Genomic DNA, 26,860 nt, shown 5'->3' on the forward strand with positions numbered 1-26,860 from the left:
CACCTTATAAACACCTATCCTCGCCTATCCTCTGCTATCCTCCACTACACCCCTATCCCTCCACTATCACTCCACTACACCTATCCTCCACTATCCTCCACTACCTATATACTATCCTCCTACTATCACTATCCTCCTACCTATCCTCACTATCCTCCTACTATCCTCACTATCCTCCTACCTATCCTCACTATCCTCCTACCTATCCTCACTATCCTCCACTACCTATCTCACTATCCTCCTACCTATCTCACTATCTCCTACCTATCCTCACTATCCTCCTACCTCTCCTCACCTCCTCACTACCTATCTACTATCTCTTCTATCCTCACTATCCTCCACTACCTATCCTCACTAACTCCTCCACTACCTATCTCACTATTCTCCCTACCTATCCTCTATCCTCCATACCTATCCTCACTATCCTCCACTACTATCCTCACTATCTCCACTACCTATCCTCACTATCCTCCACTACCTATCACTCACTATCCTCCTACCTATCCTCACTATCCTCCTACCTATCCTCACTATCCTCCACTACTATCCTTACTATCCTCCTACCTATCCTCACTATCCTCACTACCTATCCTCACTATCACCTCCACTACCTATCCTCACTATCCTCCACTACCTATCCTCACTATTCTCCACTACCTATCCTCACTATCTCCTACTATCCTCACTATCCTCCACTACTATCTCACTATCCTCACTACCTATCCTCACTATTCTCCTACTATCCTCACTATCTCCTACCTATCCTCACTATTCTCACTTTATCCTCACTATCCTCCACTCCTCTCCTCCTGCTCCTCCACTACCTATCCTCACTATCTCCACTACCTATCCTCACTATCCTCCACTACCTATCCTCACTATCTCCTACCTGTCCTCACTATCTCCACTACCTATCTCCTCATCTCTTTACCTATCCTCACTATTCTCCACTACCTATCCTCACTATCCTCCACTACCTATCCTCACTGCTCTCACTACCTATCCTCTATCCTCTACCTATCCTCACTATCTCTACTACCTATCCTCACTATCCTCCACTACCTATCCTCACTATCCTCTACTACCTATCCTCACTATCACCTCCCTGCCTATCCTCACTATCCTCCACTACCTATCTCCACTATCCTCCACTACCTATCCTCACTATCCTCTACCTATCCTCACTATCATACTACCTATCTCACTATTCTCACTTCCTATCCTCACTATCCTCCTACCTATCCTCACTATATCCACTACCTATCCTCACTATCCTCCACTACCTATCTCACTATCCTCCTACCTATCCTCACTATCCTCCACTACCTGTCCTCACTATCCTCCACTACCTATCCTCACTATCCTCACTACCTATCCTCACTATTCTCCACTACCTATCCTCACTATCATGGTACCTACTCCTCACTATCTATCACTACTACCTATCTCACTATCCTCTACTACCTACTCCTCACTATCCTCCACTACCTATCCTCCCTATCCTCCACTACCTATCCTCACTATCCTCCACTACCTATCCTCACTATCCTCACCTATCCTCACTATCCTCCACTGCCTATCCTCACTATCCTCCTACCTATCCTCACTATTCTCCACTTCTATCCTCACTATTCTCCACTTCCTATCCTCACTGTCCTCCACTACCCATCCTCACTATCCTCCACTACCTATCCTCACTATTCTCACTTCCCCTATCTCTTTATCTCCACTACCTATCTCACTATCCTCCACTACCTATCCTCACTATCCTCTACTACCTATCCTCACTATCCTCTACTACCTATCCTCACTATCCTCTACTACCTATCCTCACTATCCTCTACTACCTATCCTCACTATCCTCTACTACCTATCCTCACTATCCTCTACTACCTATCCTCACTATCCTCCACTACCTATCCTCACTATCCTCCACTACCTATCCTCACTATCCTCCACTACCTATCCTCACTATCCCCCACTACCTATCCTCACTATTCTCCACTTCCTATCCTCACTATTCTCCACTTCCTATCCTCACTATCCTCCACTACCTATCCTCACTATCCTCCACTACCTATCCTCACTATTCTCCACTACCTATCCTCACTATCCTCCACTACCTATCCTCACTATCCTCCACTACCTATCCTCACTATCCTCCACTACCTATCCTCACTATCCTCCACTACCTATCCTCACTATCCTCCACTACCTATCCTCACTATCCTCCACTACCTATCCTCACTATCCTTCACTACCTATCCTCACTATCCTCCACTACCTATCCTCACTCTCCTCCTACCTATCCTCACTATCATCAACTACCTATCTCCACTACTCCTCCACAACCTATCTCACTATCATCACTACCTCTCCTCACTATCCTCCAGTACCTATCCTCACTATCGTCCACTACCTATCCTCACTAACCTCCACTACCTATCCTCACTATCCTCCACTACCTATCCTCACTATCCTCCTCTACCTATCCTCACTATTCTCCACTACCTATCCTCACTATCCTCCACTACCTATCCTCACAATCCTCCACTACCTATCCTCACTATCCCCCACTACCTATCCTCACTATTCTCCACTTCCTATCCTCACTATTCTCCACTTCCTATCCTCACTATCTCCACTACCTATCACTCACTATCCTCTACTACCTATCCTCACTATTCTCCACTTCCTATCTCCTATCCTCACTACCTATCCTCACTATCCTCCACTACCTATGCTCACTATACTCCACTACCTATCGTCACTCTCCTCCACTACCTATCCTCACTATCCTTCACTACCTATCCTCACTATCCTCCACTACCTATCCTCACTATCCTCCACTACCTATCCTCACTATCATCCACTACCTATCCTCACTATCTCCACTACCTATCCTCACTATCCTCACTACCTATCTCCACTATCCTCCTCTACCTATCCTCACTATTCTCACTACCTATCCTCACTATCTCACTACTATCTCACTATCACCTCCTACCTATCCTCACTATCCTCCTACCTATCCTCACTATCCTCCTACCTATCTCACTATCATCCACTACCTATATCACTATCCTCCACTACCTGTCCTCACTATCACTACCTGTCCTCCTATCCTCACTACCTATCTCACTATCCTCCTACTATCTCTTTCTTCTCCTACCTATTATCCACTGCTCCTCCTACCTATCCTCACTATCCTCACTATCCTCACTATCCTCACTATCCTCACTATCCTCACTATCCTCACTATCCTCCTACCTATCACACTATCCTCCTACCTATCCTTACTATCCTCCACTACCTATCCTCACTATCCTCCACTCCTATCTCACTATCCTCCTACCTATCCTCACCTCCTCCTACCTATCCTCACTATCTCCTCCACTACCTATCCTCACTATCTTCCACTACCTATCCTCACTATCCTCCACTACCTATCCTCCTCTCCTCCACTACCTATCCTCACTATCCTCCACTACCTATCTCTATCCTCCACTACCTATCCTCACTATCCTCCACTACCTATCTCACTGTTCTCCACTTCCTATCTCTGTCCTCCACTACCTATCCTCACTGTCCTCCTACCTATCCTCACTGCTCCTCCACTACCTATCCTCACTATCCTCAACTACCTATCCTCACTATCCTCCTACCTATCCTCACTATCCTCCACTACCTATCCTCACTATCCTTCCACTACCTATCCTCTATCCTTCACTACATGTCCCTCACTATCCTCAACTACCTATCCTCACTATCCTCCACTACCTATCCTCACTATCCTCTACTACCTATCCTCACTATCCACTACCTCTCCTCACTATCCTCAGTACCTATCCTCACTATCGTCCACCCACCTATCCTCACTAACCTCACTACCTATCCTCACTATCCTCCTACTATCTTTATCCTCCTCTACCTATCCTCACTATTCTCCCTGCCTATCCTCACTATCCCCTCCTACCTATCCTCACTATCCTCCACTACCTATCCTCACTATCCCCCACTACCTATCCTCACTATTCTCCACTTCCTATCCTCACTATTCTCCACTTCCTATCCTCACTATCCTCCACTATCCTCACTATCCTCTACTATCCTCACTATTCTCCACTTCCTATCCTCACTATCCTCCACCTATCCTCACTATCCTCCACTACCTATCACTCACTATCCTCCACTACTATCCTCACTATCCTCACTGCCTATCCTCACTATCCTTCACTGCCTATCCTCACTGTCCTCACTACCTATCCTCACTATATCCTCCTGCCTATCACTCTATCCTCCACTACTATCCTCACTATCCTCCACTACCTATCCTCACATATCCTCCACTATCCTCACTATCACCTCCACTACCTATCCTCCCACTATATACTCTACCTATCCTCCTGTTCTCCTCCTATCCTCACTGTCCTCACTACCTATCCTCACTATCCTCCTGCTATCCTGCTATCACTCCACTCTATCCTCACTATCCTCCTACCTATCACTCCTGTCTCACTACCTGTCTCACTGTCCTCCACTACTATCCTCCTATATCCTCCACTACCTATCCTCACTGTCTTTCACCTATCACTCACACTATCCTCACTACTCTCCTCTCTTTCTCCTCCTACCTATCCTCACTATCCTCCACTGTCCTCCTGCTCCTCCTACCTATCTCCTACTATCTCACTGTCCTTACTATCCTCCTACCTATCCTCACTATCACCTCCACTACTATCCTCACTATCCTCACTGCCTATCCTCCATATCCTCACTACATCCTCTATATCTGCCTATCCTCACTATCTTCCTGCACCTATCCTCACTCTCCTCCTGCCTATCCTCACTGCTCTCTTTGTCCTCACTGCTCACTCCTACCTATCACCACTGCTCACTCCACCCTATCTGCTATCCTCCTCACTATCATCACTATTATACTTCTCCTCTTGTCCTCCACTACCTATCTCACTATCTCCTACCTATCCTCACTCTCCTCCACTCACCTATCCTCACTTTCCTCCACTACCTATCACTCTTTGTTCTCCACTACTATCCTCACTATTCTCCTGCCTATCCTCACTATTCTCTACCTATCCTCACTATCTCCACTACCTATCTCCACTATCCTCCACTACCTATCCTCACTATCCTCTACACCTATCTCACTATCCTCCACTACCTATCACTCACTATCCTCCTACCTATCTCACTATCCTCCACTACCTATCACTCACTATCTCCACTACCTATCCTCCTCCTCCACTACCTACTCCTCACTATCCTCCCCATGCTATATACTATCTCCCTCTATCCTCACTATCTCCTACCTATCTCCACTATTCTCACTTTCTGGCTCCTCACTGTCCTCTGCTCTCCTCCTGTCATACTGCCTATCCTCACTATGCTCACTCTATCTATCACTCACTATTCTCTCCACTACCTATCCTCACTATTCTCACTACTATCCTCACTATTCCACTACCTATCCTCACTATCCTCACTACCTATCCTCACTATCCTCCACTGCCTATCCTCACTATCCTCTACTACCTATCCTCCTCTCCTCCACTACCTATCCTCACTATCCTCCACTACTTATCCTCACTATCCTCACTGCCTATCACTATCCTCACTACCTATCCTCCTATCACTCCATTGCGTATTCTCACTATCCTCCTGCCTATCTCCCTTTCTTCTCACTGCCTATCCTCTTATTTCTCCACTACCTATCCTCACTATCCTCCACTGCACCTGCCCTCACTATCCTCCTGCCTATCACTCTACTGTCCTCCACTCCTATCCTCCTATCCTCCACTACCTATCCTCACTATCCTCCTACCTATCCTCACTGTCCTCCTGCCTATGCCTCCTGTCCTCCTACTCTCCTCACTATTCTCCTTTACTCCTCACTATCTCCACTACCTATCACTCACTATCCTCCACTACCTATCCTCACTATCCTCACTACCTATCCTCACTATATACATTACCTATCACTCACTATCCTCCACTGCCTATCCTCACTGTCCTCCTGCCTATCCTCACTATCCTCCATACCTATCCTCTGTCCTCACTACGTATCTCTGTCCTCTACCTATCTCTATCTCCACTACCTATCCTCACTATCCCTCCACTACCCCTATCTACTATCACTCTCTCTATCCTCACTATCCTCCACTACCTATCCTCACTATCCTCCACTACCTATCCTCTATCTATCTACTACTATCTATACTCTTATCTCCACCACTATCCTCACTATCCTCACTACCTATCCTCACTATCCTCCACTACCTATCCTCACTATTCTCTACCTATCCTCACTCTCCTCACTACCTATCCTCACTATCTATCCTCTACCTATCCTCACTATCCTCACTACCTATCACCTCACTATCTCCTACCTATCTCCCTCTCTCTCCTACTATCCTCATTTATCCTCCACTACCTATCCTCACCTCCTCCACTACCTATCACTCACTATCCTCCTACCTATCCTCACTATCCTCTCCACTACCTATCCTCACTGTCCTCCTACTATCCTCACTATCCTCCTGCCTATCCTCACTATTCTCCACTACCTATCCTGCTGTCCTCCACTATCCTTGCTATCCTCCACTACCTATCTCACTGTCCTCACTACCTATCCTCACTATCCTCCACTACCTATACTCACTATCCTCCTACCTATCACTCACTATCCTCCACTACCTATCCTCTCCTCCTCCACTCTTACATCACTCACTGTTCTCCTGCCTATCCTCCTGTCCTCCTGCCTGTCCTTACTATCCTCCTGCCTGTCCAACCACTGCCTGTCTATACTATCCTCTGCCTATCCTCACTATCCTCCACTACCTATCCTCACTATCCTCCACTACCTATCCTCACTATCCTCCACTACCTATCCTCACTATCCTCCACTACCTATCCTCACTATCCTCCACTACCTATCCTCACTATCCTCCACTACCTATCCTCACTATCCTCCACTACCTATCCTCACTATTCTCCACTACCTATCCTCACTATCCTCCACTACCTATCCTCACTATCCTCCACTACCTATCCTCACTATCCTCCACTACCTATCCTCACTATTCTCCACTACCTATCCAAACTATCCTCCACTACCTATCCTCACTATTCTCCACTACCTATCCTCACTATTCTTCACTACCTATCCTCACTATCCTCCACTACCTATCCTCACTATTCTCCACTACCTATCCTCACTATCCTCCACTACCTATCCTCACTATCCTCCACTACCTATCCTCACTATCCTCCACTACCTATCCTCACTATCCTCCACTACCTATCCTCACTATAAACTCTCTCCAGGTAATACTCCAGGTAATACTATCCTACACTACCTATCCTCACTATAAACTCTCTCCAGGTAATACTCCAGGTAATACTATCCTACACTACCTATCCTCACTAAAATAAGCGGATTATCAATAGACCCCTGGTTGTCTTCAAGACCCCTGGTTGTCTTCAAGACCCCCTGGTTGTCTTCAAGACCCCTGGTTGTCTTCAAGACCCCTGGTTGTCTTCAAGACCCCTGGTTGTCTTCAAGACTCCTGGTTGTCTTCAAGACCCCTGGTTGTATTCAAGACCCCTGGCTTTCTTCAAGACCCCTGGTTGTCTTCAAGACCCCTGGTTGTCTTCAAGACCCCTGGCTGTCTTCAAGACCCCTGGTTGTCTTCAAGACCCCTGGTTGTCTTCAAGACCCCTGGTTGTCTTCAAGACCTCTGGTTGTCTTCAAGACCCCTGGTTGTCTTCAAGACCCCTGGTTGTCTTCAAGACCCCTGGTTGTCTTCAAGACCCCTGGTTGTCTTCAAGACTCCTGGTAGTCTTCAAGACCCCTGGTTGTCTTCAAGACCCCTGGCTGTCTTCAAGACCCCTGGTTGTCTTCAAGACCCCTGGTGGTCTTCAAGACCCCTGGCTGTCTTCAAGACCCCTGGTTGTCTTCAAAACCCCTGGTTGTCTTCAAGACCTCTGGTTGTCTTCAAGACCCCTGGTTGTCTTCAAGGCCCCTGGTTGTCTTCAAGACCCCTGGTTGTCTTCAAGACCCCTGGTTGTCTTCAAGACCCCTGGTTGTCTTCAAGACTCCTGGTTGTCTTCAAGACCCCTGGTTGTCTTCAAGACCCCTGGCTGTCTTTAAGACCCTGGCTGTCTTCAAGACCCCTGGTTGTCTTCAAGACCCCCTGGCTGTCTTCAAGACCCCTGGTTGTCTTCAAAACCCCTGGTTGTCTTCAAGACCCCTGGTTGTCTTCAAGACCTCTGGTTGTCTTCAAGACCCCTGGTTGTCTCCAAGACCCCTGGTTGTCTTCAAGACCCCTGGTTGTCTTCAAGACCCCTGGTTGTCTTCAAGACCCCTGGTTGTCTTCAAGACCCCTGGTTGTCTTCTAGACCCCTGGTTGTCTTCAAGACCCCTGGTTGTCTTCAAGACTCCTGGTTGTCTTCAAGACCCCTGGTTGTCTTCAAGACCCCTGGCTGTCTTCAAGACCCCTGGTTGTCTTCAAGACCCCTGGTTGTCTTCAAGACCCCTGGCTGTCTTCAAGACCCCTGGTTGTCTTCAAGACCCCTGGTTGTCTTCAAGACCTCTGGTTGTCTTCAAGACCCCTGGTTGTCTTCAAGACCCCTGGTTGTCTTCAAGACCCCTGGTTGTCTTCAAGACCCCTGGTTGTCTTCAAGACCCCTGGTTGTCTTCAAGACCCCTGGTTGTCTTCAAGACCCATGGTTGTCTTCGAGACTGCTGGTTGTCTTCAAGACCCCTGGTTGTCTTCAAGACCCCTGGTTGTCTTCAAGACCCCTGGTTGTCTTCAAGACCCCTGGTTGTCTTCAAGACCCCTGGCTGTCTTCAAGACCCCTGGTTGTCTTCAAGACCCCTGGTTGTCTTCAAGACCCCTGGCTGTCTTCAAGACCCCTGGTTGTCTTCAAGACCCCTGGTTGTCTTCAAGACCTCTGGTTGTCTTCAAGACCCCTGGTTGTCTTCAAGACCCCTGGTTGTCTTCAAGACTGCTGGTTGTCTTCAAGACCCCTGGTTGTCTTCAAGACCCCTGGTTGTCTTCAAGACCCCTGGTTGTCTTCAAGACCCCTGGTTGTCTTCAAGAGGGAGCTGAACAGACACAAAGTCAGTTCCTGACCAGCCAGGCTGTGGTTCCTACGATCACCACCAGGCCTGGTCATGGACCGTGCCACGGGGGAGCTGACCCCCAGAACACCCCTCCAGGTAGACTCCAGGTATAGGAAATTGGTCCTAAAATACCATTACCTGTTATCACGTTTCATAAGTTACTATCCATCTAAAGAATTTCCAATGTAAACATCTCTCTTGGTAGTCAAAGGATTACAAAGGTACATGATGGATCCAGGGACTGTACCTCAACATTACAGAGGTACATAATGGGTCCAGAGACTGTACCTCAACATTACAGAAGTACATAATGGGTCCAGGGACTGTACCTCAACATTACAGACGTACATAATGGGTCCAGGGACTGTACCTCTACATTACAGAGGTACATAATGGGTCCAAGGACTGTACCTCAACATTACAGAGGTACATAATGGGTCCAGGGACTGTACCTCAACATTAGAGAGGTACACAATAGGTCCAGGGACTGTACCTCAACATTAGAGAGGTACACAATAGGTCCAGGGACTGTACCTCAACATTACAGAGGTACATAATGGGTCCAGGGACTGTACCTCAACATTAGAGAGGTACACAATAGGTCCAGTACTATTAACTCGAGTAGTAGAAATACTTTAAACCCCATTAACCGACCAACCAGTCTTAATGACCCTCGTGTAGTAGATAGAGTCTAAACCCCTCTCCTCACAGAGTACAATTCCCAGAGCAATAACTCAAACACGAGAACTTTAACAAGGACCCACTGACTTGGGTTCTGTGAGAACCAGAGCACACCGGACGTGCTTCACCTCTTCCAAAATAAAGGATTGTAATTTGATCCATACAAGTGAAGGCTATCATATTACGCCAAAACACTAGCACACAGTACCACAACAACACCAGAACACAGTACCACAACAACACTAGAACACAGTACCACAACAACACTAGAACACAGTACCACAACAACACCAGAACACAGTACCACAACAACACTAGAACACAGTACCACAACAACACTAGAACACAGTACCACAACACTAGAACACAGTACCACAACAACACTAGAACACAGTACCACAACAACACTAGAACACAGTACCACAACAACACTAGAACACAGTACCACAACAACACTAGAACACAGTACCACAACAACACCAGAACACAGTACCACAACAACACTAGAACACAGTACCACAACAACACTAGAACACAGTACCACAACAACACTAGAACACAGTACCACAACAACACTAGAACACAGTACCACAACAACACTAGAACACAGTACCACAACAACACTAGAACACAGTACCACAACAACACCAGAACACAGTACCACAACAACACCAGAACACAGTACCACAACAACACTAGAACACAGTACCACAACAACACTAGAACACAGTACCACAACAACACTAGAACACAGTACCACAACAACACTAGAACACAGTACCACAACAACACCAGAACACAGTACCACAACAACACTAGAACACAGTACCACAACAACACCAGAACACAGTACCACAACAACACTAGAACACAGTACCACAACAACACTAGAACACAGTACCACAACAACACTAGAACACAGTACCACAACAACACCAGAACACAGTACCACAACAACACTAGAACACAGTACCACAACAACACCAGAACACAGTACCACAACAACACTAGAACACAGTACCACAACAACACTAGAACACAGTACCACAACAACACTAGAACACAGTACCACAACAACACTAGAGCACAGTACCACAACAACACTAGAACACAGTACCACAACAACACTAGAACACAGTACTACAACAACACTAGAACACAGTACCACAACAACACTAGAACACAGTACCACAACAACACTAGAACACAGTACCACAACAACACTAGAACACAGTACCACAACAACACTAGAACACAGTACCACAACACTAGAACACAGTACCACAACAACACTAGAACACAGTACCACAACAACACTAGAACACAGTACCACAACAACACTAGAACACAGTACCACAACAACACTAGAACACAGTACCACAACAACACTAGAACACAGTACCACAACAACACTAGAACACAGTACCACAACAACACTAGAACAGTACCACAACAACACTAGAACAGTACCACAACAACACTAGAACACAGTACCACAACAACACTAGAACACACTACCACAACAACACTAGCACACAGTACCACAACAACACTAGAACACACTACCAAAACAACACTAGCACACAGTACCACAACAACACTAGAACACAGTACCACAACAACACCAGAACACAGTACCACAACAACACTAGAACAGTACCACAACAACACTAGAACACAGTACCACAACAACACTAGAACACAGTACCACAACAACACTAGAACACAGTACCACAACAACACTAGAACACAGTACCACAACAACACTAGAACACAGTACCACAACAACACTAGAACACAGTACCACAACAACACTAGAACACAGTACCACAACAACACTAGAACACAGTACCACAACAACACCAGAACACAGGACCACAACAACACCAGAACACAGTACCACAACAACACTAGAACACAGTACCACAACAACACTAGAACACAGTACCACAACAACACTAGAACAGTACCACAACAACACTAGAACACAGTACCACAACAACACTTGAACACAGTACCACAACAACACCAGAACACAGTACCACAACAACACTATAACATAGTACCACAACAACACTAGAACACAGTACCACAACAACACTAGAACACAGTACCACAACAACACTAGAACACAGTACCACAACAATACTAGAACACAGTACCACAACAACACCAGAACACAGTACCACAACAACACTAGAACACAGTACCACAACAACACTAGAACACAGTACCACAACAACACTAGAACACAGTACCACAACAACACTAGAACACAGTACCACAACAACACTAGAACACAGTACCACAACAACACTAGAACACAGTACCACAACAACACCAGAACACAGTACCACAACAACACTAGAACACAGTACCACAACAACACCAGAACACAGTACCACAACAACACTAGAACACAGTACCACAACAACACTAGAACACAGTACCACAACAACACTAGAACACAGTACCACAACAACACTAGAACACAGTACCACAACAACACTAGAACACAGTACCACAACAACACTAGAACACAGTACCACAACAACACTAGAACACAGTACCACAACAACACTAGAACACAGTACCACAACAACACTAGAACACAGTACCACAACAACACTAGAACACAGTACAACAACAACACCAGAACACAGTACCACAACAACACTAGAACACAGTACCACAGCACTAGAACACAGTACCACAACAACACTAGAACACAGTACCACAACAACACTAGAACACAGTACCACAACAACACTAGAACACAGTACCACAACAACACTAGAACACAGTACCACAACAACACTAGAACACAGTACCACAACAACACCAGAACACAGTACCACAACAACACTAGAACACAGTACCACAACAACACTAGAACACAGTACCACAACAACACTAGAACACAGTACCACAACAACACTAGAACACAGTACCACAACAACACTAGAACACAGTACCACAACAACACTAGAACACAGTACCACAACAACACTAGAACACAGTACCACAACACTAGAACACAGTACCACAACAACACTAGAACACAGTACCACAACAACACTAGAACACAGTACCACAACAACACTAGAACACAGTACCACAACACTAGAACACAGTACCACAACAACACTAGAACACAGTACCACAACAACACTAGAACACAGTACCACAACAACACTAGAACACAGTACCACAACAACACTAGAACACAGTACCACAACAACACCAGAACACAGTACCACAACAACACTAGAACACAGTACCACAACAACACTAGAACACAGTACCACAACAACACCAGAACACAGTACCACAACAACACTAGAACAGTACCACAACAACACTAGAACACAGTACCACAACAACACTAGAACAGTACCACAACAACACCAGAACACAGTACCACAACAACACTAGAACACAGTACCACAACAACACCAGAACACAGTACCACAACAACACTAGAACACAGTACCACAACAACACTAGAACACAGTACCACAACAACACTAGAACACAGTACCACAACAACACCAGAACACAGTACCACAACAACACTAGAACACAGTACCACAACAACACTAGAACACAGTACCACAACAACACCAGAACACAGTACCACAACAACACTAGAACACAGTACCACAACAACACTAGAACACAGTACCACAACAACACTAGAACACAGTACCACAACACTAGAACACAGTACCACAACAACACTAGAACACAGTACCACAACAACACCAGAACACAGTACCACAACAACACTAGAACACAGTACCACAACAACACCAGAACACAGTACCACAACAACACTAGAACACAGTACCACAACAACACCAGAACACAGTACCACAACAACACTAGAACACAGTACCACAACAACACCAGAACACAGTACCACAACAACACTAGAACACAGTACCACAACAACACCAGAACACAGTACCACAACAACACCAGAACACAGTACCACAACAACACCAGAACACAGTACCACAACAACACCAGAACACAGTACCACAACAACACTAGAACACAGTACCACAACAACACTAGAACACAGTACCACAACAACACTAGAACACAGTACCACAACAACACTAGAACACAGTACCACAACAACACTAGAACACAGTACCACAACAACACCAGAACACAGTACCACAACAACACCAGAACACAGTACCACAACAACACTAGAACACAGTACCACAACAACACTAGAACACAGTACCACAACAACACTAGAACAGTACCACAACAACACTAGAACAGTACCACAACAACACTAGAACACAGTACCACACAACACTAGAACACACCACAACAACAGTAGAACACTACCACAACAACACTAGAACACAGTACCACAACAACACTAGAACACAGTACCACAACAACACTAGAACACAGTACCACAACAACACTAGAACACAGTACCACAACAACACTAGAACACAGTACCACAGCACTAGAACACAGTACCACAACAACACTAGAACACAGTACCACAACAACACTAGAACACAGTACCACAACAACACTAGAGCACAGTACCACAACAACACCAGAACACAGTACTACAACAACACTAGAACACAGTACCACAACAACACCAGAACACAGTACCACAACAACACTAGAACACAGTACCACAACAACACTAGAACACAGTACCACAACACTAGAACACAGTACCACAACAACACTAGAACACAGTACCACAACAACACCAGAACACAGTACCACAACAACACCAGAACACAGTACCACAACAACACTAGAACACAGTACCACAACAACACTAGAACACAGTACCACAACAACACCAGAACACAGTACCACAACAACACTAGAACACAGTACCACAACAACACTAGAACACAGTACCACAACAACACTAGAACACAGTACCACAACAACACTAGAACACAGTACCACAACAACACTAGAACACAGTACCACAACAACACCAGAACACAGTACCACAACAACACTAGAACACAGTACCACAACAACACTAGAACACAGTACCACAACAACACTAGAACACAGTACCACAACAACTCTAGAACACAGTACCACAACAACACTAGAACACAGTACCCCAACAACACTAGAACACAGTACCACAACAACACTAGAACACAGTACCACAACAACACTAGAACACAGTACCACAACACTAGAACACAGTACAGAACACAGTACCACAACAACACTAGAACACAGTACCACAACAACACTAGAACACAGTACCACAACAACACCAGAACACAGTACCACAACAACACTAGAACACAGTACCACAACAACACTAGAACACAGTACCACAACAACACTAGAACACAGTACCACAACAACACTAGCACACAGTACCAAAACAACACTAGCACACAGTACCACAACAACACTAGAACACAGTACCACAACAACACCAGAACACAGTACCACAACAACACTAGAACACAGTACCACAACAACACTAGAACACAGTACCACAACAACACCAGAACACAGTACCACAACAACACTAGAACACAGTACCACAACAACACTAGAACACAGTACCACAACAACACTAGAACACAGTACCACAACAACACCAGAACACAGTACCACAACAACACTAGAACACAGTACCACAACAACACTAGAACACAGTACCACAACAACACTAGAACACAGTACCACAACAACTCTAGAACACAGTACCACAACAACACTAGAACACAGTACCACAACAACACTAGAACACAGTACCACAACAACACTAGAACACAGTACCACAACAACACTAGAACACAGTACCACAACAACACTAGAACACAGTACCACAACACTAGAACACAGTACCACAACACTAGAACACAGTACCACAACAACACTAGAACACAGTACCACAACAACACTAGAACACAGTACCACAACAACACTAGAACACAGTACCACAACACTAGAACACAGTACCACAACAACACTAGAACACAGTACCACAACACTAGAACACAGTACCACAACACTAGAACACAGTACCACAACAACACTAGAACACAGTACCACAACACTAGAACACAGTACCACAACAACACTAGAACACAGTACAACAACACCAGAACACACTACCACAACAACACTAGAACACAGTACCACAACAACACTAGAACACAGTACCACAACAACACTAGAACACAGTACCACAACAACACTAGAACACAGTACCACAACAACACTAGAACACAGTACCACAACAACACTAGAACACAGTACCACAACACTAGAACACAGTACCACAACAACACTAGAACACAGTACCACAGCAACACTAGAACACAGTACCACAACAACACCAGAACACAGTACCACAACACTAGAACACAGTACCACAACAACAATAGAACACAGTACCACAACAACACTAGAACACAGTACTACAACAACACCAGAACACAGTCCCACAACACTAGAACACAGTACCACAGCACTAGAACACAGTACCACAACAACACCAGAACACAATACCACAACAACACTAGAACACAGTACCACAACAACACTGGAACACAGTACCACAACAACACTAGAACACAGTACCACAACAACACTAGAACACAGTACCACAACACTAGAACACAGTACCACAACAACACCAGAACACAGTACCACAACAACACCAGAACACAGTACCACAACAACACCAGAACACAGTACCACAACAACACTAGAACACAGTACCACAACACTAGAACACAGTACCACAACAACACTAGAACACAGTACCACAACAACACTAGAACAGAGTACCACAACAACACAAGAACACAGTACCACAACAACACAAGAACACAGTACCACAACAACACTAGAACACCGTACCACAACAACACTAGAACACAGTACCACAACAACACTAGAACAGAGTACCACAACAACACAAGAACACAGTACCACAACAACACCAGAACACAGTACCACAACAACACCAGAACACAGTACCACAACAACACCAGAACACAGTACCACAACACTAGAACACAGTACCACAACAACACTAGAACACAGTACCACAACACTAGAACACAGTACCACAACAACACTAGAACACAGTACCACAACACTAGAACACAGTACCACAACACTAGAACACAGTACCACAACACTAGAACACAGTACCACAACAACACTAGAACACAGTACCACAACACCAGAACACAGTACCACAACAACACTAGAACACAGTACCACAACAACACTAGAACACAGTACCACAACAACACCAGAACACAGTACCACAACAACACCAGAACACAGTACCACAACAACACCAGAACACAGTACCACAACAACACCAGAACACAGTACCACAACAACACTAGAACACAGTACCACAACACTAGAACACAGTACCACAACACTAGAACACAGTACCACAACAACACCAGAACACAGTACCACAACACTAGAACACAGTACCACAACAACACCAGAACACAGCACCACAACAACACTAGAACACAGTACCACAACAACACTAGAACAGTACCACAACAACACTAGAACACAGTACAACAACAACACCAGAACACAGTACCACAACAACACTAGAACACAGTACCACAGCACTAGAACACAGTACCACAACAACACTAGAACACAGTACCACAACAACACTAGAACACAGTACCACAACAACACTAGAACACAGTACCACAACAACACTAGAACAGTACCACAACAACACTAGCACACAGTACCAAAACAACACTAGCACACAGTACCACAACACTAGAACACAGTAGAACACAGTACCACAACAACACTAGAACACAGTACCACAACAACACTAGAACACAGTACCACAACACTAGAACACAGTACCACAACAACACTAGAACACAGTACCACAACACTAGAACACAGTACCACAACAACACTAGAACACAGTACCACAACAACACTAGAACACAGTACCACAACAACACTAGAACACAGTACCACAACAACACTAGAACACAGTACCACAACACTAGAGCACAGTACCACAACAACACTAGAACACAGTACCACAACAACACTAGAACACAGTACCACAACAACACTAGAACACAGTACCACAACAACACTAGAACACAGTACCACAACAACACTAGAACACAGTACCACAACAAGAACACAGTACCACAACAACACTAGAACACAGTACCACAACAACACTAGAACACAGTACAACAACACTAGAACACAGTACCACAACACTAGAACACAGTACCACAACACTAGAACACAGTACCACAACACTAGAACACAGTACCACAACACTAGAACACAGTACCACAACACTAGAACACAGTAGAACACAGTACCACAACAACACTAGAACACAGTACCACAACACTAGAACACAGTACCACAATAACACTAGAACACAGTACAACAACACTAGAACACAGTACCACAACACTAGAACACAGTACCACAACAACACTAGAACACAGTACCACAACAACACTAGAGCACAGTACCACAACAACACTAGAACACAGTACCACAACGACACCAGAACACAGTACCACAACAACACTAGAACACAGTACCACAACAACACCAGAACACAGTACCACAACAACACTAGAACACAGTACCACAACAACACCAGAACACAGTACCACAACGACACTAGAACACAGTACCACAACAACACCAGAACACAGTACCACAACAACACTAGAACACAGTACCACAACAACACTAGGACACAGTACCACAACACTAGAACACAGTACCACAACACTAGAACACAGTACCACAACAACACTAGAACACAGTACAACAACACTAGAACACAGTACCACAACAACACCAGAACACAGTACCACAACAACACTAGAACACAGTACCACAACAACACCAGAACACAGTACCACAACAACACTAGAACACAGTACCACAACAACACCAGAACACAGTACTACAATAACACTAGAACACAGTACCACAACAACACCAGAACACAGTACCACAACAACACCAGAACACAGTACCACAACAACACTAGAACACAGTGCCACAACAACACTAGAACACAGTACCACAACAACACTAGAACACAGTACCACAACACTAGAACACAGTACCACAACAACACCAGAACACAGTACCACAACAATACTAGAACACAGTACCACAACTCTAGAACACAGTACCACAACAACACCAGAACACAGTACCACAACAACACTAGAACACAGTACCACAACAACACCAGAACACAGTACCACAACAACACCAGAACACAGTACCACAACAACACCAGAACACAGTAGCACAACAACACCAGAACACAGTACCACAACAACACCAGAACACAGTACCACAACAACACTAGAACACAGTACCACAACAACACTAGAACACAGTACCACAACAACACTAGAACACAGTACCACAACAACACCTGAACACAGTACCACAACAACACCAGAACACAGTACCACAACAACACCAGAACACAGTACCACAACAACACCAGAACACAGTACCACAACAACACCAGAACACAGTACCACAACAACACTAGAACACAGTACCACAACAACACTAGAACACAGTACCACAACACTGGAACACAGTACCACAACACTAGAGCACAGTACCACAACAACACTAGAACACAGTACCACAACACTAGAACACAGTACCACAACAACACTAGAACACAGTACCACAACAACACTAGAACACAGTACCACAACACTAGAACACAGTACCACAACAACACTAGGACACAGTACCACAACACTAGAACACAGTACCACAACACTAGAACACAGTACCACAACAACACTAGAACACAGTACAACAACACTAGAACACAGTACCACAACAACACCAGAACACAGTACCACAACACTAGAACACAGTACCACAACAACACCAGAACACAATACCACAACAACACTAGAACACAGTACAACAACACTAGAACACAGTACCACAACACTAGAACACAGTACAACAACACTAGAACACAGTACCACAACATTAGAACACAGTACAACAACACTAGAACACAGTACCACAACACTAGAACACAGTACCACAACACTAGAACACAGTACCACAACACTAGAACACAGTACCACAACACTAGAACACAGTACCACAACAACACTAGAACACAGTACCACAACACTAGAACACAGTACCACAACACTAGAACACAGTACCACAACAACACTAGAACACAGTACAACAACACTAGAACACAGTACCACAACACTAGAACACAGTACCACAACAACACTAGAACACAGTACCACAACAACACTAGAGCACAGTACCACAACAACACTAGAACACAGTACCACAACGACACCAGAACACAGTACCACAACAACACTAGAACACAGTACCACAACAACACCAGAACACAGTACCACAACAACACTAGAACACAGTACCACAACAACACCAGAACACAGTACCACAACAACACTAGAACACAGTACCACAACACTAGAACACAGTACCACAACAACACTAGAACACAGTACCACAACACTAGAACACAGTACCACAACAACACTAGAACACAGTACCACAACACTAGAACACAGTACCACAACAACACTAGAACACAGTACCACAACACTAGAACACAGTACCACAACAACACTAGAACACAGTACCACAACAACACTAGAACACAGTACCACAACACTAGAACACAGTACCACAACAACACTAGAACACAGTACCACAACAACACCAGAACACAGTACCACAACGACACTAGAACACAGTACCACAACAACACCAGAACACAGTACCACAACAACACTAGAACACAGTACCACAACAACACTAGAACACAGTACCACAACACCAGAACACAGTACCACAACAACACCAGAACACAGTACCACAACACCAGAACACAGTACCACAACAACACCAGAACACAGTACCACAACAACACTAGAACACAGTACCACAACACCAGAACACAGTACCACAACAACACCAGAACACAGTACCACAACAACACTAGAACACAGTACCACAACAACACTAGAACACAGTACCACAACACCAGAACACAGTACCACAACAACACCAGAACACAGTACCACAACAACACCAGAACACAGTACCACAACAACACTAGAACACAGTACCACAACAACACTAGAACACAGTACCACAACACCAGAACACAGTACCACAACAACACCAGAACACAGTACCACAACACCAGAACACAGTACCACAACAACACCAGAACACAGTACCACAACAACACTAGAACACAGTACCACAACAACACCAGAACACAGTACCACAACACCAGAACACAGTACCACAACAACACCAGAACACAGTACCACAACAACACCAGAACACAGTACCACAACAACACTAGAACACAGTACCACAACAACACCAGAACACAGTACCACAACAACAGAACACAGTACCACAACACCAGATCACAAGAACACTCCAGGAAAGCTGTTGCTTGGTACCTTAAACTAACCTAACAGTACAAACACTAGTACACACCCCCAGTACACACTCTCAGTACACATCCCCAGTACACACCAGTACACCTTCAGTAGACACCAGTACACCCGCAGTAGACACCAGTACACACCCTCAGTACACCCCAGTACACACCAGTACACATCCCAGTAGACACCAGTACACTCCCCAGTAGACACCAGTACACACCCCAGTACACCCCAGTACACACCGGTACACATCCCCAATAGACACCAGTACACCCCAGTAGACACCAGTACACACCCCAGTACACCCCCAGTACACGCCAGTACACACCCCAGTAGACACCAATACACACCCCAGTACACACACCAGTACACATTCCCAGTACACACCAGTATACACCAGTGTACACCAGTACACACCCCCAGTACACCCTCAGTAGACACCAGTACGCACCCCCAGTACACACCAGTACACCTCCAGTAGACACCCCCAGTACTCACCAGTACACACCAGTACACACCCCAGTAGACACCAGTAGACACCCCTAGTAGACACCAGTACACACCCCTCGTACACACACCAGTACACACCCCAGTACACAACAGTACACACCCCCAGTAGACACCAGTACACACCCCCAGTACACACACCAGTGCACATCAGTACACAACCCCAGTACACACCAGTACACCCCCGGTAGACTCCAGTACACCCCCAGTACACACACCAGTACACTCCCAGTAGACACCAGTACACAACCCCAGTACACACACACCAGTGGACACCAGTACACACCCCCAGTACACACACCAGTACACCCCCAGTAGACACCAGTACACACCCACAGTACACACACCAGTACACTCCCAGTAGACACCAGTACACACCCCAGTACACACACCAGTGCACACCAGTACACACCCCCAGTACACACACCAGTACGCACCCCCAGTACATACACCAGTACACACCCCCAGTACACACACCAGTACACACCCCCAGTAGACACCAGTACACACCCCCAGTACACCCGTACACACACCAGTACACAGTACACACCCCCAGTACACCCGTACACACACCAGTACACAGTACACACCGAGTACACACCCCCAGTACACACTCCCAGTACACCCCTTACTACACACGCAGTACACCCCCAGTACAGCCGAGTACTCACTCTTGGCAGGCTTGGCTTACTGGTATTCTCTTGATATTGGCTTCCTGGCGCAGCTGGCTTACATAGCATTGCATGGCTTGTATCTGGGTTAGTATCCTCTCTCCCTTGGACGACATCCTGGGACCAGGAGTTGTACCCCAACACCTGGGGTCACGTCAGGGCACTCAGTGTAGGTTCTGGAGGCCTGACCTAATTCCAGCAGGCCTGGCTTAGATCCTGGAGGCCTGGCTTAGATCCTGGAGGCCTGGCTTAGATCCTGGAGGCCTGGCTTAGATCCTGGAGGCCTGGCTTAGATCCTGGAGGCCTGGCTGAGATCCTGGAGGCCTGGCTTAGATCCTGGAGGCCTGGCTAAGATCCTAGAGGCCTAGCTTAGATCCTGGAGGCCTGGCTAAGATCCTGGGGGCCTGGCTAAGATCCTGGAGGCCTTGCTTAGATCCTGGAGGCCTGGCTTAGATCCTGGAGGCCTGGCTAAGATCCTGGAGGCCTGGCCAAGATCCTGGAGGCCTGGCTAAGATCCTGGAGGCCTGGCTAAGATCCTGAAGGCCTAGCTTAGATCCTGGAGGCCTGGCTAAGATCCTGGAGGCCTGGCTAAGATCCTGGAAGCCTATCTAAGATCCTGGAGGCCTGGCTAAGATCCTGGAGGCCTGGCTAAGATCCTGGAGGCATAGCTTAGAATCTGGAGGCCTGGCTTAGATGCTGGAGGCCTGGCTTAGATGCTGGAGGCCTAGCTTAGATGCTGGAGGCCTAGCTTAGATGCTGGAGGCCTAGCTTAGTTCCTGCAGGCCTAGCTTAGTTCCTGGAGGCCTGAATTTGATTCCGGATTCAGCAACAGATCATAACTAAGGTCATTGTACATTTCCACTGGACCTTTCTACCTCATCTTTCCACTGGACCTTTCTACCTCATCTTTCCACTAGACCTTTCTACCTCATCTTTCCACTGTTCTTTTTTTTATGGATCTTTTCTATGTATTGTGAGCAGGTCCTCGTGTAGAAAGTTCTCTTGCAGGAAGGTCCTCCTGTAGAAGGCTATTCGAGGAAGGTGGTGGTGCTGGAGGCAGCAGTGACAGCTGCTAACAGGAGATCCTTCCAGCTGCTAACAGGAGATCCTTCCTTCTGCTAACAGGAGATCCTTCTAGCTGCTAACAGGAGATCCCTACAGCTACGCCACACACGTCCTGCTTGTCTGGGCTGCTGCAGGGCTCTGCCAGGCTGTCTGCTGGCCGCTGCTGCATATAGCATAGTGGTGCTACCCACGACTGCCAGCGGCCCTTGTTGACTCTCAGACGATAGACTGAGTATCAGAGGATACATAGATTGAGGTCTGCTAACAGAGGCCATGAACAGACGACTACTGTTCTGTTACAACAGAGTAATGTGAACAACAGAAACACAAGCCATGAGGCTTGTGGGAACACCAGCAGTGTTGCTACACTGTTCTATATGATAGTTACATTGCAGGAACACCACCAGTGTTGCTACACTGTTCTATATGATAGTTACATTGTGGGAACACCACCAGTGTTGCTACACTGTTCTATGTGATAGTTACATTGCAGGAACACCACCAGTGTTGCTACACTGTTCTATATGATAGTTACATTGCAGGAACACCACCAGTGTTGCTACAGTGTTCTATGTGATAGTTACATTGTGGGAACACCACCAGTGTTGCTACAGTGTTCTATGTGATAGTTACATTGTGGGAACACCACCAGTGTTGCTACAGTGTTCTATATGATAGTTACATTGTGGGAACACCACCAGTGTTGCTACACTGTTCTATGTGATAGTTACATTGTGGGAACACCAGCAGTGTTGCTACACTATTCTATATGATAGTTACATTGTGGGAACACCACCAGTGTTGCTACACTGTTCTATGTGATAGTTACATTGTGGGAACACCACCAGTGTTGCTACACTGTTCTATGTGATAGTTACATTGTGGGAACACCACCAGTGTTGCTACACTGTTCTATGTGATAGTTACATTGTGGGAACACCACCAGTGTTGCTACACTGTTCTATATGATAGTTACATTGTGGGAACACCACCAGTGTTGCTACACTGTTCTATGTGATAGTTACATTGTGGGAACACCACCAGTGTTGCTACACTGTTCTATATGATAGTTACATTGTGGGAACACCACCAGTGTTGCTACAGTGTTCTATATGATAGTTACATTGTGGGAACACCACCAGTGTTGCTACAGTGTTCTATATGATAGTTACATTGTGGGAACACCACCAGTGTTGCTACACTGTTCTATATGATAGTTACATTGCAGGAACACCACCAGTGTTGCTACAGTGTTCTATGTGATAGTTACATTGTGGGAACACAATCAGTCCTCACAGAACTGTATTTACTGTGGTCGAGACTCAGCTCCTGGTCCCGCCTCCTAAGCTTTGCAGCCTGTCTTCAGAATCTTCCATAAAACAGTGTCATCAGCAAACAGCAACTGTGTCAACTCCCATTTTGTGTTAGATACTTCAACTTGTAACCCCATATCTCTCCCTAACACCCCAGCATTCGCTTAATGGCAGCAAACGCTAGCTCCTGGTCCTTGTCATGAAGTATGTTCCTCTACTTCATGACAGGGATCAGGGCCCCTTTTCCCTGAGGGGCCCTAGAAGCGACTTTACCTGGAGTTTACCTGGAGAGAGTTTCGGGGGTCACTTTAGTCCACATTCCTTCAAAATTTTGGTCTACTGTATGGGAAGGTGGTTGCAAAGGGGCCCCCCATAACAGTTCAAACTTCAGGGCCCCCATAACAGGCCAAGCTTCAGGGCCTCCATAACGGTTTAAGCTCCAGGGCCCCCATAACGGTTTAAGCTCCAGGGCCCCAAAAACGTAGGTCTCCCACTGGTGAGGATCATGTCAGACGATGGTGTTATGTGACACGACAGCTGGGGTAGACGTGACACCCACGCATATCACTTGACACTTAATTCACCAGAGCTTATGTGTTCTTATGTGTCCAGGCGGTGTGTGAGAGAGTGGGAGAGAGTGAGAGAGAGTGAGAGAGAGTGAGAGAGAGTGAGAGAGTGAGAGCCAGGAAGTGTTGCAAGCTATGCTTACAGCTGTCTCAATATAATCATGGCAAACACTGCTTCCCTTCTCCAGTGACTCACTAAAACACACACACACACACACACACACAGGAGGCAGGATCCATACATAACTTTAAGAAGCATGATAAAACTCATGGAGCAGGGAGAGAGTGGACCTAGTGGCGACTAGTGGAGAGGCGGGGCCAGGAGCTATGAATCGACCCATGCAATAACAGACAGATGAGCACACACACACACAGAAGGAGAGTGGTGGAGCACCTGGAACGGAACAAGATTATAAACGACAACCAGCACGGATTCATGGAAGGCAAATCCTGTGTCACAAACCTACTGGAGTTTCATGACAAGGTAACAGAAGTAAGACACAAGAGAGAGGGGTGGGTTGGTTGCATTTTCTTCGACTGCAAGAAGGCCTTCGACACAGCTCCTCACAAGAGATTAGTGCGGCAGCTAGAGGATCAGGCGCATATAACAGGAAGGGCACTGCAATGAATCAGCATTAGTGCTGATGTTAGAAATGAGACAGGATAACACGCAACATTAGGGAATACAGTTGGGAATAGTCACAAAAAACAAGGCAAACAGAAACCAAGCCTATGCAAATACTATGCACTCGGTATCTGCAGTCATGGAATATCTGGAAAAACAGATGGGACGTGCAGCTTTGACCACACCAGAAAATGTCGTTCCCATATGACAACAGGAAAATGTTAACTTCCTTCCTGTAAGCTTTTCCATCCTGCAGTGTGTCACTCTTCAGTTTAAGAAAGATAGTCCTATAACTTACATTATCAGGCACACCACCTAAAGGGTACAAGAAGACAGAACATCCAGACCATGGGACACCCTGGGTAGCCACAACCACTCCAGAGAGATATTTTTAGCACCAGGAAGGGAAAAAAGCTGGCAGGAAATAGCAGATATCGTACACAACTTCAATCATTTCTGGAGTGGAATCATAGTCAGTGACCCCCAGCCCAACACAACAGATAATAGACCCAGGAAAACAAGACCCCCTTCCCCATACCACCAATCCAACGACATTCATCTTTGCAAATATACAGGAGTGTAAAGCCAGCAACAAATAAAATACCTCTCGTCCATGGACTGCTTATGGAGTCAAATGCAATGTTCGTGGCTGGAAAATCTTCCAGCTCCTGCACCCAACATCTTGCTCCTGGGGGATTTCAACTTAAGGCACCTAAAATGGAGGAATATAGCAAATAATATTGTTGCAGTAAT

At 45.8% G+C, this 26,860-nt stretch overlaps 1 long non-coding RNA gene across 1 annotated transcript in view; it reads right to left on the reverse strand.

The window, feature by feature from the left end:
- Nucleotides 1-23,796, reverse strand: part of LOC128704678 (uncharacterized) — a 40,779-nt gene extending 16,983 nt beyond the window's left edge. The window contains exon 1 of the long non-coding RNA XR_011390985.1: nt 22,539-23,796. This is a non-coding gene — a long non-coding RNA (uncharacterized lncRNA). The remainder of the gene's footprint in view (nt 1-22,538) is intronic.
- Nucleotides 23,797-26,860: the final 3,064 nt, after the last annotated feature.

This window comes from Cherax quadricarinatus, chromosome 100 (genome assembly GCF_038502225.1).
Source record: "Cherax quadricarinatus isolate ZL_2023a chromosome 100, ASM3850222v1, whole genome shotgun sequence".
Lineage (NCBI taxonomy): Eukaryota > Metazoa > Arthropoda > Malacostraca > Decapoda > Parastacidae > Cherax > Cherax quadricarinatus.